At 40.8% G+C, this 14960-nt stretch overlaps 1 protein-coding gene across 2 annotated transcripts in view; it reads right to left on the bottom strand.

Moving 5' to 3' along the window:
• The window catches only part of ABHD2 (abhydrolase domain containing 2, acylglycerol lipase), a 120019-nt gene extending 110475 nt beyond the window's left edge, over positions 1–9544 (bottom strand). For both annotated transcript variants that reach the window (XM_072618050.1, XM_072618058.1), the window contains exon 1: positions 9449–9544. The gene's annotated coding sequence lies outside the window, so the exon portion shown is untranslated. The remainder of the gene's footprint in view (positions 1–9448) is intronic.
• Positions 9545–14960: the final 5416 nt, after the last annotated feature.

The following is a 14960-nucleotide window of genomic DNA, read 5'->3' as shown; positions in this document are numbered from 1 at the left end:
AAAGATTTAGTACAGCATGACACCTATATTTGTATTATGGTTATTTATATAAATATTTTGGTTGTAAGTTTCTTAACGACTGAGGCTATAGCTTTTCTTTGTATCTCTAGTAATTAGCATGGTGCCTTGCATATGGTAGATGCTTAATAAAAATATTTGTGAATTAGATTACATATTCCTTTGATAAACTTTTTGTCTCCACTAAAGTTCTACTGTGATGCCGCACTGTGGCATGGAGGTGAGTCTGGGTTCTTGAAGATTATATGCTAATAGATTTCAAACTCCCATAGGACTTGACTAAGTAGGAAAGGCCTTGAGTGACAGACTGCACCTACAATGTCCAGAAATCAGGCCAGTCTCATTTAGAGAGGTACATCATCAGTCTGGTCATTGGGTGATGAAATTTTGAATTATGTTAGCTCTTAAACACTAAGGCCTAGAAGAAGGTACAATTTATATTACTGAAGAGATGCCTACACTGATGAAGTTACAGGTTAATAAAGTATTAACAAATAAGTGCTTTGATAGAATGATGTGTCATGTCTACTGAATGTACCGTATGATACCTAGCATATGGCATGCATTCAATAAATATATTAGTTGATGATAATGATGACAGGCTAGGAAACATGTCTTATGAAGCTTTTTAAATAAGGAAAATATTCTTGGGAATAATTTATCTGGCATTTTCCATTATGTCACTATTTTAAAAGGGTACATTTTTCCATGTCACTGACAACAGCGAGCACTTGACCTACATGACTGGAATGGAGAATGGAACTGTAGTCGGTGTGTTTCCTACCTTAGAAACAAAGGGCACATAACCATCAAAATGAAATGAGATGTGAGGTGCTAGAAATCATGATTCCATTTCTACTGAGTTTATATCAGAAATGCAGCTCCAGGACTGGTAGGCTCCTGTAATAATAAAAATCAGTCACAAGAAACAGGAAGCCCAGATCACCACAAATATCTAGTTATATTTTATTTATCTCAGTTTTTTGGTAGGATTAATGCCAAAATCAGGTCACTATTGAAAGCCAATAGAATTCTCGGCAATTCACAAGGAGATGGGCTCAATTATATCAATAGTCAGCAAAGAGAGCAGTTCAGAAACAACTGTCATCTATAGTCAGCTCCAAGTTTTACTTTGTGTGGCAAATGGATAATCCCAGCATGCTTTGGGCTGCTTCCTGGCACTATCAGTTACTGAATGAATTAAGGGAATATAAATTTTACAGTTAGTCAAAGTAAAACATAATGAAGAGGGCAAATATGTTCTCCCAAATATATATAATACATTTCAAAGAGAAAGTTTCCATTCGTTAATGTTGACAGACAGTTGACCTCCAACAGAAATGCTGTCAGAGATGTTGGAGTGTTTCTGCTTTGGGTTGGAGGATGGACTAGATGAAGTACCTTTGCAACTCTTAAGGTTCTGTAAAGCCCCATACTCAGGCCATGATGGTAGACAGTAATCATGGCACATCTATGTGGAAGAAAAAAACCAATCTGAATAAAAAGCAGCAATCTGAACTATTAACAGTTTTCTGTCTGGAAATGAATTTCACAAACTTAATTAAACCCATGTATCCAAACAACCAGTCAGAGAACACTGTCCAAATGATATCAAATTCAGAGCTATAGATCATAACCTTGGCTTCTTTCTAACTTCCTGGCTCAGGTGTTAGAGTCATCACCTCAGGAGATAGAAGAATCTTTTGTAAACACATTGCTGATAATTTCAGATTTCAGTCTCATACAATATTTAAAAATAGAAATGTTTAATTTTTCTGTATGTTGTATAAATCTAACAGACCTTTTTTGAACTGTGACTAGAGAAGACTGCAATTATCCCTATATAACTCCTAGGAAAACTGAAAATTCTCAACTGGACTAAATCATTTGCCCAAAGTCATACTTCAAACGTAGGCAAAGAGAAATGGCCAACAGATATGGATGGTTTTCAAAATAAGACCAGCAGACAGAAAAATGACCCTATAAAAAAGGTTCCAAAATAACAAGAAATGCAAATTAAAATGACTGAGATTTTCACCTCATTAAACTAGTAAAGATAATAAAAACCAAAACAGTAGTGTGTGGGAAGATAGGTACACTAATATACAACTGAAAGAGGTGTGAATGTATCTGACCATTCTGGAAAGGGATTGGGAATTACAAGAAAAGAATCATTAACACTTTGTAGATTTGTTTGAACCCTTTGAAACTGTTCATATCCTTTGATCTAATCATCCTACTACTGGACATGTCCGTGGGAAGTTAAAGAGAAAAAGAAAAGGGTGTGTGTAAGTGTGTGTGTGCGTGTGTGTGTGCGCGCTATTAAGTATCTGAGGCCATATTTGAACTCAGGTCCTACTGACTCCAGTGCTACTACTCTGTCCACTGCACCACCTACCTGCTCCCACTCTCACATATATTAAGATATTCAAAGCAATGCAAAGAAACAAAGTCGGTGCCCATCAACTGAGAAATGACTAACCAAAATGTGACATGTGATTTACTGGAAATGTAAAACCTGAAAAATTTTGAGAAACATGCAAAAATTTGTATGAAATGATGCAGAACCAAGAAAATAGAAGCAGGAGATGAATACATATGACTCCAGTCTTGTAAATGAAAACAATAGTAAAAGACAAATGGCTTTAGATCAAATACAATGGCCAGTACTGGTTCCAGGGCATAGGTGATAAAAGGTACATCTCTCAAGCGAAGGAAGGAGGATGCCAAAAATTACATATGCTCTTAGATGAAGTCATTGTGTCAACTGGTTTTGCTTTACTGTTTTTCTTGGTTACAAGGAAGGTTTCTATGGAAGCCATTACTGGGAAGGGAGGTACTGGGAAATAACCATGATATCAAAAACAAAAGGCAACAACAAAATTTTTCTTTTAAAGGCATATATGCTGAAAGAAAAATGTAAAAACCTTCTTTCAATGGATACACGTTTGCATGTCCAGGTAAACACTATACAGACACATAAATCATACAGTTATACTTTAGTATTAAACTTTCTCTGAGCCTGTTCCTTTTTTTTCTACAAGGATAAAAAGAAACAGAAAAACTGGTAATGTTAATTTAGATTGCTTCATATCTCACACTGTAATAACAGAGTAGTTTGGTTGAACAGCTTTAGAACATGGACAAGAAATCAAAGGCTCTAGATGGGATCAAGTATCCATGATCTTGAAGAACCAAATTAAAGTTCAAGATGACTGTAAATTGGAGACAGACAGATTTAATCAGGATGAAATTTGATAGGGAAAGTGATAAGAGTAACTCACCCAGGGGAGAACACAGCAACACCTACTGAAAATAGAACTGTTGCTGGAAAAGCATGGCAACGTAAGATGTAGGGGGTCACAGTAGACCACAAGAAATTGAGTACTATAGCTTTAAAGAAAGCGCACATGATGGCATGATATGTAAACAAGAGTGTGGTATATAGTTATTTTATGCTTAATAGTAAAGTTTTTATTAGCATGCTGTATTTAATTTCAGACCATGCAATTAAACTGTGACCTGGAGAACTCAGGAAGGCTTCAAAGGAGAACAGCAAAAATGATTTAAAGGCTTTGGGAAATAGGCCTCAAAAAAAAAAAAAAAAGGCTAAAGTGATTGACTTTTAGTCAATAATCAAATAAAAGAAAATATATGGAAAGTGTTTGGCAAATATTAAAGCACTATATCAGTGCTGGCTATTATGGTTATTAATGATAATTTAAAGATGAGTAGCTAAAGCATGTGTACTAGAAAGCTTCCAAAAACATAAAGGAATAATATAACCAGGTTGTCTCCTATTCCTCTAATGGCAGGGCAAGTAGACAGCAGATCACACTGTAGCACAGTGGATAAAGCAAAAAAAGCTCTTCCGTTAACCAGTTCATCCAACATATGTTTATTGATAGCCTCATTATTAAGCTCTGTGGGGAAACAAAAAGAAGACATAACCCTTACCCTTATGGCATTGACAGTTTCAAAGGGGAAGGACCTACAAAAACAACTATCATTTTTTTAAAGTAAACTTTTAAATTATCATAAGGATGGTATAAAGTACTGTGTAAATTAATAGGAAGTGGAGACTACTTTAGCCAAGAGAGTTAGAAGGGGAAATCAGGAAAGGATTCCTGAAGGAAGTGCCTCTTGAAAAAAAAAAACTGTAATAATAATGACAGTAATAATAATAATAACTCACATTTATATTGCGCTGTAAGGTTTGCAAATGCTAGAAATAAGTACCAAAGGTGGCGGGGGAGTCTTTTCTGGAGATTAAGAAAAAATACAAGTTATCCTTTCTGTGTAGTCGCACAGTCGTCTCTAAGTAACTCAAGGTCCATCCAGCTCTGTGTTTCCTAGATACCCTCACTAATTCATAATACAACCTTGAGAAGTTGTATTACCTGGATTTGCCTGGATCCTATTTATATTCTATAGAAAGAGAATAAAATTTGCCACCAGGATTGAAGTGCTTTAATTCACAAAGCCAGCTTGAACACAATGGCTGATTTGTAAGAACACTAAAAACAGGAAAGGTTAAGCTTCAAAGCTTGAACTAGGCAGCCATCAACTGAGCAACTGCTTGTTTGGAGTAAATTTTCTAGTTAATTTTACTGATTTCCAAAAGCACCACTAAAATAACTAGTAACTAAAATAACTAATTCTGAGCCTCCATTTAGGGAAAATCCAAGGGTGTCAATGCTCCAATTCCCTAACAAGCTGTTTCCTTATCAGCTCTTTTATCAGTGAAGAACACAGAACGAACCTTCTTCCAGCTGCTAATTTATACAAACAGGGCACCCAGCTGTGTCACTACAGCAAGATGTCCCCGACCTCAAGCAAAGATATGAGTCAGATAATTTCACACTCATGGCTTTTATGAAAAGAAAGCTTTAAATATGTGAACATAATGCCTCTGAGTTCAGAGTACTAAAGGAGGCAGCTGCCTGTCATTTACCTAGCTGTATGACCTTGACAAAGACACTTAATTCCTCCTAGACCTCTTTCCTTGACTACAGAAGGAGGGCCTGGAGTAGAAGATCTAAGACTGGATTATTTGAGTTTTGAGTTAAGAAATACCAGTAAACTATAAACTCTGAGAGCAAGGATAAAGTGTTTTTTTCCCCTTTCTTTCTTTCTTTCCTCCCTGTTTTCCTAGTGCTTAAGAGGGCCTGACACAGTAGGAGCTTAATAAACGGTTACTGAAAGAATTATTAGATTGCCTAAAAACCTAGCTCAATGTGCTAACCAACCATGATTCTGTTCTTAAGGACTGATGAAGAACCACACTGCCCACCTCCTGGAAGAGGGGTGATGGTCTTAAGATGAAGGGTTTGGTATAAACCTTTGGTCATGCCTAATGCAGAAGTCTGTTTTGCTGATTACTCATATTTATTACAAGGACCTTGTTTTTGTTTTATGAGGAGGTGAAGGGGAGAGGAAAATAAGTGCTTGTTATTTGAAAAAAAGAAGTAAAATAAGTTACATAAAATAAAAAAGAAAGCACTCTAAAGGAAGAAAGTACTATTGGGCTATCAATAAGAAAACTGAATAACACTCCCCCCAGGTAGGTTGAGAACATTTAGGAAGCTACAAAAAACACAAAACTATACTACACATCCATAAACAGTATGATCTTCCTGAAAGAGGCTACTTCAGTGCCAATGGAAACAGCAAGGCTTTCAACATCTTGTATTATAATCTCCTAATCCATGAATTCAGTTTCAATAAGGCCCAGAGACATTGCCACAGAACACCCCATGCCAGTTCTTTCTTCTCAGTGGCAGAGAGTGCTGGCTAAAATGACAGCTTAGTGAAAACAGGCACAAATCCAGCAGTCATGTCACGAAGGAAATCCTGCCATATGGAATTCTATGATGTTGGGAACCATCTTTCTGCTATGGTCAGCCAAAGATCACATGGAACAAGATAAAGAGAAGGTGAGAAAAAGATGGAATTTGTCTCCCTCCCATGAATGAAACAAGAGAAATGTGAGGTCACTGGAAAGCCAAAAGACTGGGAGCTGTGCCAAAAATTCTCAAGGAAAAGGTGCATGAGGAAAAGGAGAAGAACTAAAACGCAAGTTAGAAGGCCTTTCACTAATTTCATCATCATACCGGGGGAAAGTTACCAAAGAGGAAGTAGCATTATTATGTTTTTAGTAAAAAAAAGGAAACAAAAAACATTCTAATAGATCATAAGCCGTACTACCAGACTAGAAGTTCCATGAGGGCATGGATCATTTCTTCATGACCTCTTTCTCTTCCCACACCCTACAAATAGCCGGCTTTGTTTACTTTCGGAAATTCTAAAATGGCTGAGTTCTGGAACTGCTCTAGAAACAACTGAAAAATCTACCTGGAAGGAAAAGGAAGAAAAATAATACGCCAGTCAGATAGGAATGAAAGTCTTTGGCCATCCCCTGAAAGTGATAAATATATTCACAAGAAAACTAAAGCTGCCTGGTGCTGTGGATGAAATAAAGATGACAAGTATCTTATGGCTTGAAGGGGCCTGGCTGGCAAATTTACTGAATTATCTTTGGCAGCTATTTTGAAAAGCCATGAAGGTGACACTGAGATGAGAGTGGGAATGAAAATAGAAGGAAAGCCCAACAGCCAAAACCAGAAATTGTGCTGCACTTGCCATTTAGCTTGTCATCGTCATTTCAAGCACAAGTTAAGAAAGGGAGGAACACCGATAAACTAAGGAACATTTAAGATTCCCAGCAATCATCAGTCATAGCCCCCTTTTTAATGCAAGATGTAGAACTATTTATTTCACCTCTACTCAAATGACTAAGGTTTTGCTTGAATGCAGCTGACAGATGATACCTGGACTTCCAAAAAGCTAAATGCTTTTTACAATACAATTAATTGTATTGAAAACTTTTTCTTTAAATATTCATCAATTTATAATCGAATTGCATCATCTAGATGACTGGTAAATGAGTCAAAAAAGGATAACACACCTACAACAACATTATCAAATTCAGTGGGTAAGGAAAGAGGGTACCACTGAAACTGATGTCTGTATGGCCTTTCTTTACTGTCTCATCAAGCTGAAAAGCAATATTTTTTAAAAAAGGAGATTGTGAAAAATTGCATTTGATTCCAAAATTTGTTGGCATTAGAGTTATCTAATATATGATGGGAAAATGGAAAGGAAACAAAATATAATTTATCAAGTTTGCATGACCTTTCAGTGCTTTAGGCAATACTCTAAGACAAGAAGCTGAAGAGAATGAGAATACCAACCTTCATTGGTAGAGTTTCCTTTTTCACAAAGGAGTTCCCTATGCTAATAAAATCACAGGTCCATTCCCTTTCCTTATCCCTCTGGGGAAAACACTTGAATCTATAAGTAAAAATCAGGATAACATTTAATGAACCAGAGTGATAATGAGGCAAACACTAGGCAAGATCCTGGGTGGAGGAGAGGACAAAATTTAGCAGCAAAAAAAAAAAAAATCAAAACCATAAACCAATAACACTATATAATCCAAACATCACAAGAGAGGAAAGAGTAGAAAGAAAAGTAGAAAGAGAATTATATCATTTTATATATATATATATACACATATATATATGTATATGTGCTATGTCCTCATGTCCTCATGTGCTATGTCCTGTGAATGAGGAGATCCAGGTTCTACTCCTGAGTTTCCCAGTAACTAGAATGTGTACACAACTTTGGATACAAGTCAAAACCTTTCTGGGCCCCAATTTTGTCATCATTTTATAAAATGAGGGATTTGGACTAAATGATCACTAAGGTTCTTTCCAGCTCTCAACTTTGATTATTGTAATAAATAGAGGGTGATGAATGGTTCCAAATGTATTATCCAGAGCATGATAAAGCTGGCAGGAGGGGAGAAGACCACAAGAAATTTTATGATTCACTCTCCCTATCAGTCAGACACTCTAAAGTCCAACATTCTACTGCATTGGTTACCTGATTTATCACTGTCATTTCAATCACAAGTTACAAAAGAGTATCCTTCAGAAGATAAAACAAAGCTTCTTTCATTTAAGGTTCTTTTAGAATAGACTGGGGTGGCAGCAGAACTGGGACAGATTTTTCTTTCATACTTTTGGCTCTTTAATTTGGATACGATGAAATGCTGCAGGAGCTCCGAAATCATTTTTAATCTGACAAACATACAGCCTGCCTTTCAATGTGTTTCTTCTGAGCCTAAACTTAGAAGACTACCTTTGATTCTGGCTAGTAGAATGCCAGGATGATCCAGGGAAACTAGAAATACTATCAAAATTAAAGGGTCGGAGGGATCAATGTAGATTGATGGCTAGATATGTCCAGTTAAGATGGCTAGCTTCCCCAGTAGTTTATAAACTCCCATCTCTGGGGGTATGATCCATAGTCTTTGCTAACTCACAGCTGAGGGCCCTCCATTCACCCAGTTGCATTTCAACACTCACTATTCATCCCTTGCATATGAAATCTTCAAGGCCACAGAGCAGAGCTCATGGGATCCAAAGACTAGAACGGGAGCTCAGAGGTCATCCGATCCAGTATCCCAATGACCAGTGCAAGGGCTCCTTGTGCAGCCTCTCTGGTAGTCTCTGCCTGAGTTCTGTCAAGGATGGGGAGCTCAGTTCTTGGACGAAGAATTTACCTTTCCACTGCTGGACAGCTCAAAACCTAACAAAGTTCGGCTCGGGTTAAGCCTAAGTGCCTCCTCCAGAACTTCAGCCTTTCGGTCCCAGGCATGACCTTTGGCACGACATGGAACAGGGCTCTGCGCTCCCCTTTGGCACAAGACAGTCATTCAAGGATTTCTCACGCATCCCTCTCTAGGTCTTCCCTTTTCCGGGGTGCACATTTCCCGGTTTCCTTCCACAGCTCCTCCTCATGGGAGCTGATTTCCAGATACCCCGGTGGCCCTCCCCCAGGGAATGGAGGGGGTGGTGGGCACGGGCATGGATGCCAAGGAGTTCGGGGGCAGGGAGAGAAAGAAGGGGAAGGGGACAAAGGACTAACAGTTACATAGCAGGACACCCCTCGCTCCAGTTCCAGCTCCAATGGAGCCTCCCTGGGGCGGAGAGAAGCGGAAGCCTGGAGGCGCTTGGCTCCGGGGCAAGGCCTCGGGATGGGGTAGGCAGCGCCCGCAGGGGCTGTGGATTCGGGCACCAGGCGGGAGACGGCTCCGCCAAGGAAGCACCTCCACAGGGACAAGCTCCCGGAGCGGGGGCGGAGGAAGCTCGGAAAGGACGAGGTGCGGCGCTGGAGGAGAAGAGCCGGCAGGACCAGGCGAGGGGAAGCGGCCAACAGGGCCGGGAAGGTGGCGCGGGGATCGGCCGCCCTGGGGTCCAGGGGGAGATGGATGGATGGGGGGATCCACGGAGGGGGATGGGGAAGGCACCCGGAGACGAGGCGCGCCTGCCGAGTCCCCGCCGGGGCTCACGGCCCTTACCTGCCGCTGGCCGGCGATGGCGACGTGATTTTCTCCTCCGGTTCGGTTCCAGTTCTTCCGCTGCTGCCGGCTGCTCTCATGGAAATGCAGCCGGAACCCCCAACCGGTGCCGCGCAGCTCCCGCCGCTACCGGCCCCTCCCGGGCAACCAACACCACGCCCCCTAACGACCAGCTTGGCCACGCCCCCAAACTCGGGCCTGCGGCTCATCCATTGGACCGCACGCCCGCTACTCTACCAGCCCCGAGCTCTTATTGCCTCTGTGCCGCCTACTACTGGGAGTCTTCAGCTCATTGGTCCAATTGGCCGCTCGTCAAGTGGAGGGTTGGGCCCCAGGCTGAGTGCCCTTCGGTAATTGGCCTCCTTTGACATCTTCGGCCAATAGGAGGCTACCGTTTGAGGGAAGGAACGGGGGGAGGCCGATAAAGGTGGGGGCAATTGTGACAGAGCGGGGCTGGGCAGTGCCTGGCGGCTGAGCCGACGTGCTGTGGGGCTAAGGTTTCGGCCGGAGGGGGAATAAATAAATAAATAAATAAACCTTGGAGCCGGAGGGAGAGGTATCCGCGCAGTTCTCCCGGAAGCAGGAGATCCCCCGGAGGCGCTCAGGCACGCGGCCCGGGGTGCGCTGCTGCCGCCGTCCGGGGGGCGCACCATCCAGGTGGCGCCCACCCGAGGGGACCGCGGTCACGTGAGAGCCGCGGCTGAGGGCATCCCAGGCCCAGCGCCGGCCTGAGACTGTTCTCCAGCTCCTCGAGCCTCCGAGGAGCGCCGCTCGGCCGGTGCAGGACCGCGGCCGGCATCACTGAGAGGTTATGAAATAAGACCGCACGCCAAACCAAAGGCGCAGCCCAGACCCTCCGAGGTGACTGTGTCAGGCAGGATTTGAACCCAGCTCTAACACCACGCCAGGCGCGCCGCAGCGGCCCCTCCGGATCCGTGGAAGTTTGGTTTTCTGGGTGCGCTTGGCGCGTGGAACGAGATTGGAGCCTCAGGATCTACTTTCACCGGCTTCCGAAAGGCAGCCAAGTGGGAAAAGTCCCAGGACGCGAAATAAGGCTGGAAGAGCGAGTCGCAGTGATCCAGAGCTGTGTGATGCCAAGGGTACCCAAGGAGCCAGCCCAGGAGTGCGGAATGACCCCAAAATACCTGCGAGCTTAAGCCTTACGGGAAACACTGAGGTTAGCCCACAAGGTCAGCTAGAAGCCCTAGAAGAAATACTAAAGAATGTGAAATGTTACTGATGAAAGGAGAGTCCGGAGAAAACAACCAGAAGTGGATGGATCGTGGCTCCAAGGCATTCAGGAGGACGCTGTGCTGGGACGAGGATGGCTACCAGTGCCTTCCCTCCCAAAGCTTAGGGCTGGCCCTCACTGCTGAGCAAAGGCATGTTTATAAGGTCTTTAATAGCTCTAACACTCTAGAATTCTATAGAACTTAGTTTCATCATTCTGTGTGTAAGGACAGGGTTGAAATCACCCCACCCCATTTGGACTTTGATACTTTAACTCATGGAGAGCACATTTCAATCAATCTGATTGATCACTGAATCCTAGATCTCAGAGGAGGGATCGTTAACTTTGTTGTGTGTCATAGACGCCTTTGTCCGTCTGGTAAAGAAAGAACTACTCAGAATGATGTTTTAAAATGTATAGAATAAAATAGGATACACAGGATTGCAAAAGAAAGGAATTCATTTGAATAGATATAAAATATTTTTTAAAAAAGTTTAGAGACTCAAATTAAGAACCTCTGAAGGCTTAGAATAAATGCTAAAAGGTCTTCCAAGTAGAGTGATGTTGCACTAGAATCTTGTTAGGATTTTTATTTAGTCCTCACTCCTCATGATCCCATCTGGGATTTTTTCTGAAAAGATAAAGAAGTGGTTTGCCAGTTCCTTCTCCAGTTCATTTTACAGATGAGGAAACTGAGGCAAACAGTTAAGTGACATGCCCAGGATCACACAGCTACTAAGTGTCTGAGGCCAGATTTAAGTTCAGGAAGACAAGGGCCTGACCCTCTTATCTATTGTGCCATTTAGCTGCAACCGGTTAGGATTGACAGAGCTAATCTATAAATCAGCAAGTGGATTGAAAAGTCATGAAATTCTAAAAATTGCAACAAGTGTGTTCTTCAAGCATATCCTTGAGAAGCAATGAGAAGGAGGGGTAGGGCCCTAGTTTGACTCCAACCAGGTCTCCTTCCCCTTTCCATCCTTTGCGGGGAGAAGGACCTTTCAAATCTAAAAAGGTCTAGAAGATTTTGGACTTCTCATCTTATTGGTATCCTAGCACCATTCCCTTCCCCCTCTTCCCTCCCTAATGTATCAGCTAAAGGTAGTGTTTGCATTGCAATCAAGGAGAGATGGATATATATTTACTATGTTTAAGGGAAACTAATTTTCCTTATACCTTGAGAATGAAAGAAAAAATTAGCAATCAGGAGCTTTAAGTTACCCCTTTGCTCTATGGACTCTAAGCTTGAACCCACTTTCCCCTAAACTCTATATGTACTGGTAGAAGAAAGTGTCACTAACTTTTGGAGGGATGTTTGTACCAATTTTTTTTTTTTTACTATAACAACTTAGTAAATAACCTTTTCTAAAAACTCCTTAAGGCTGACTTAGTTGACTACATTTCTGGGGAAGGGACGGGGATGTGTACCAGTGAGGGAGTCAATTTTATGACAGAGATAATCACCCCTCGCTTCTTCAGGTTGCCCCTAGAGCTTTGAGAATGACATGTAGCCATGGTCTAGGTTCCAAATGATCCAGGTGGGTCAGAGTTGCGATCAGGATCCTCAGAGCTTACATGGATTCATTATGTAGCTGTGACTTCATCAATATGGCTTTATGCGTCAATAGTATAGGTCTGAGTGCATTCATGCCTACCTATAATGTGTGACCCTTGTCCATGTTTTCCCATAATCCTTCACAAAGTGGGGTTCATATACTTGCTGAAGTGCTTTCTCTAGATCTCTTGACATTCTAACAGTGGAGCAAATGTGGCTTCCCTGTTGCTCTTGCCCCATCTTTTTTTTTTTTTTTTTTCCACCAGGCACACATTTCTCTGATTTACTTCTGAGAAATTCTTGGATTATAATGTGTGGGAACCAAGTGGTTCTTTCTAAAACTTGGACCAACCTAATTGTTTGAAAATATCTCTTGGAAGTTGTCTAATTATAAAATGGTAGCCACTACACTAAGTTGATATGATAAAGAACATTTAGCTACTCCTTTCCTTATATAGATGCAACTACTCCCTTGAGGTAATATCTAGGATAGTTTCAAAATGGACTGAAACCCATGTGTATTCAAATATACCCTGTCTTGTAGATACAAGATGATAAACCTCTTAGTTATATACTAGTCTAGACCTGTATCCACAAGCCTATTCCAGAACTGGAAAGAGCACAAGCATAATTTGGCCTAATTTTCATTGAAATTACTTTAATCCAATTGTCGTACAACTGAATAACTATTCTTTTTTTGATAAATTTGTCTTCAGGTTCTCTTTTGGAAAAGGTGAATCTATGCCTTAGTAATAAATACATTTATCTAGATTTTAATGAAGGTGCCTAAGGGAATAATCTGTGATTTTTTATCAACCCTGGGTGTAGGTGTAGGAACTTCTTACAGATCTTATCAAAATCCATACTTAGTTTACAAGTCCTGAAGAGTTGCCTGGGGGACTGATAAGCAATGATATCAGAACAGAAAGAAGCCCTAAGGTCCAAGTCTTCCAAAAACTACTCCAACAAAGATCTAAAAAGAGCACCATGTTGAATAGTGATCAGGAAATCTAAGAAGAAATGTTCAGTGAGTCACGTAACTCAGGGAAGTGAGGAGGGCAGAAACTGTTGAACAAAGGTAGGCCAGAATCATGTCCTCTGTCCCTGGACTCAAAACAGCTATGCAGCGTGGTTGATCTGACCTTGACTGGGATCTTAGACCCAATTCATGGGCTCAGAGCAGGAGCAGCAGGCAACAGTATCACTGTAAACCTGAAGAAATTTTCAGCTAGCTACCAGGACCTACAATGTGTACTAGAGTCCCATCCAGGGGCAAGTCTGTCACTGTGTTGCCTAGACCCAAACTGAGAGCTTGCAAAGTCCAGGATAGCATCAATCCAATCACACCATAGATCAGATGTCATAGGATCCACTGAAAGTTTACAGCTTTCTGGCCTAAGCCACCCCTATGACCATTGAAGAACAGATCATTCAATACCTGGAGAACATAGTATTAGGACCCCAGATAAGACAAGCCAGGACTATACAAAGCCACAACAGTCTTGTTAGAAGTGTGCAGAGCCTAGACTTAACACAAAGTCCCAATATGTGAAAGAAGGTTAGAAGAATGAGTTGCAGTGATCAAGAGCTATTATGATAACAAAGATACCCAAGAAGCAAACCCGGAAGTGCAGAATAATTTCAAAATACCTGTAAGTTAACCCTTAAAGGAAAACATGAAGCTTGACTACAAGGTCAACTAAAATCCCTAGAAGAAAATAATAAAGAATTTAAAATGTCACTAATGAAATGAGAGTGCTAAAGAAAATAATTGGAAAATACACAAGAGTTTTGGAGGGAAAATTTGAAAAGAGAATTAATAGCATAGTTCAAGAGGTACAAAACTTTACTTAAATAGACTTTTGAAAACTAGAATGCTTCAAACAGAAGTTAATGACTTCATGAGACGAGTAAAAGAAAGCCAAAAGACTACAAAAAGTAGAAGAAAATGTAAAATATTTCTTTTTAAAAAATGGACTTTGAAGGCAGACCAAAGGGAGATAGATAATTTAAGAATCATTGGGCTACCTGAAAGCTATGAATAAAAAAAGAGCCTGGGTATCATATTTCAGAAATTCATGAAAGAAAATTGCCCAGACCTGTTAGAATCATGGGCAAATGAAAATCAAAAGAATCCAGTTTACCTCCTGAAAGAAATTCCAAAACAAAACTCCTAGGAACATTTTAGCAAAAATTCAGAGCTTCCAGGTCAAAGAAAAAAAAATACTGCAAGCAGACAGAAATATTTCAAATCCCAAAGAATGAGAGTTAGCATCACCCAAGATTTAGCAGTTATCTACCCATTGTAAAGAAACACAGCATGGAATATAAAACTCCAAAAGGCAAAAGATATAAAAAAAAAATATCCCCAACAAAGCTTACTATAATCCTACAGGAAGGGAAAAAAGACTTCTTAGCATTCTGGATGAAAAGGCCAGAGCTGAGTAGAAACTTTGAGATACAAATATAGGAGTTAAAATATAGGAGGCAAATATAAGTGAACAGGAAGGACTATATAAAGATGAAATACTTACATTCTAATGTGTGGTGAGTGGGTATTAAAAAAAGTATCTCTTCAGAAACTAGGGTTCACAGAGTCAAATAAGTTAGAGGGCCTGAGAGTGGTTCTGTTATATTTGGATGATCTTAAAATATAAAAAAGAAAGGGAAGTGGAGGGTCACGAAAAAGGCAAGAAAAAGTAGGGAAATTTGTCTTACATAACCAG

This window comes from Notamacropus eugenii, chromosome 1, assembly GCF_028372415.1.
Source record: "Notamacropus eugenii isolate mMacEug1 chromosome 1, mMacEug1.pri_v2, whole genome shotgun sequence".
In the NCBI taxonomy this organism is placed as follows: domain Eukaryota; kingdom Metazoa; phylum Chordata; class Mammalia; order Diprotodontia; family Macropodidae; genus Notamacropus; species Notamacropus eugenii.
The sequence above is the reverse complement of the archived record's forward strand: the minus strand, read 5'-3'. Positions and strand labels throughout refer to the sequence as shown.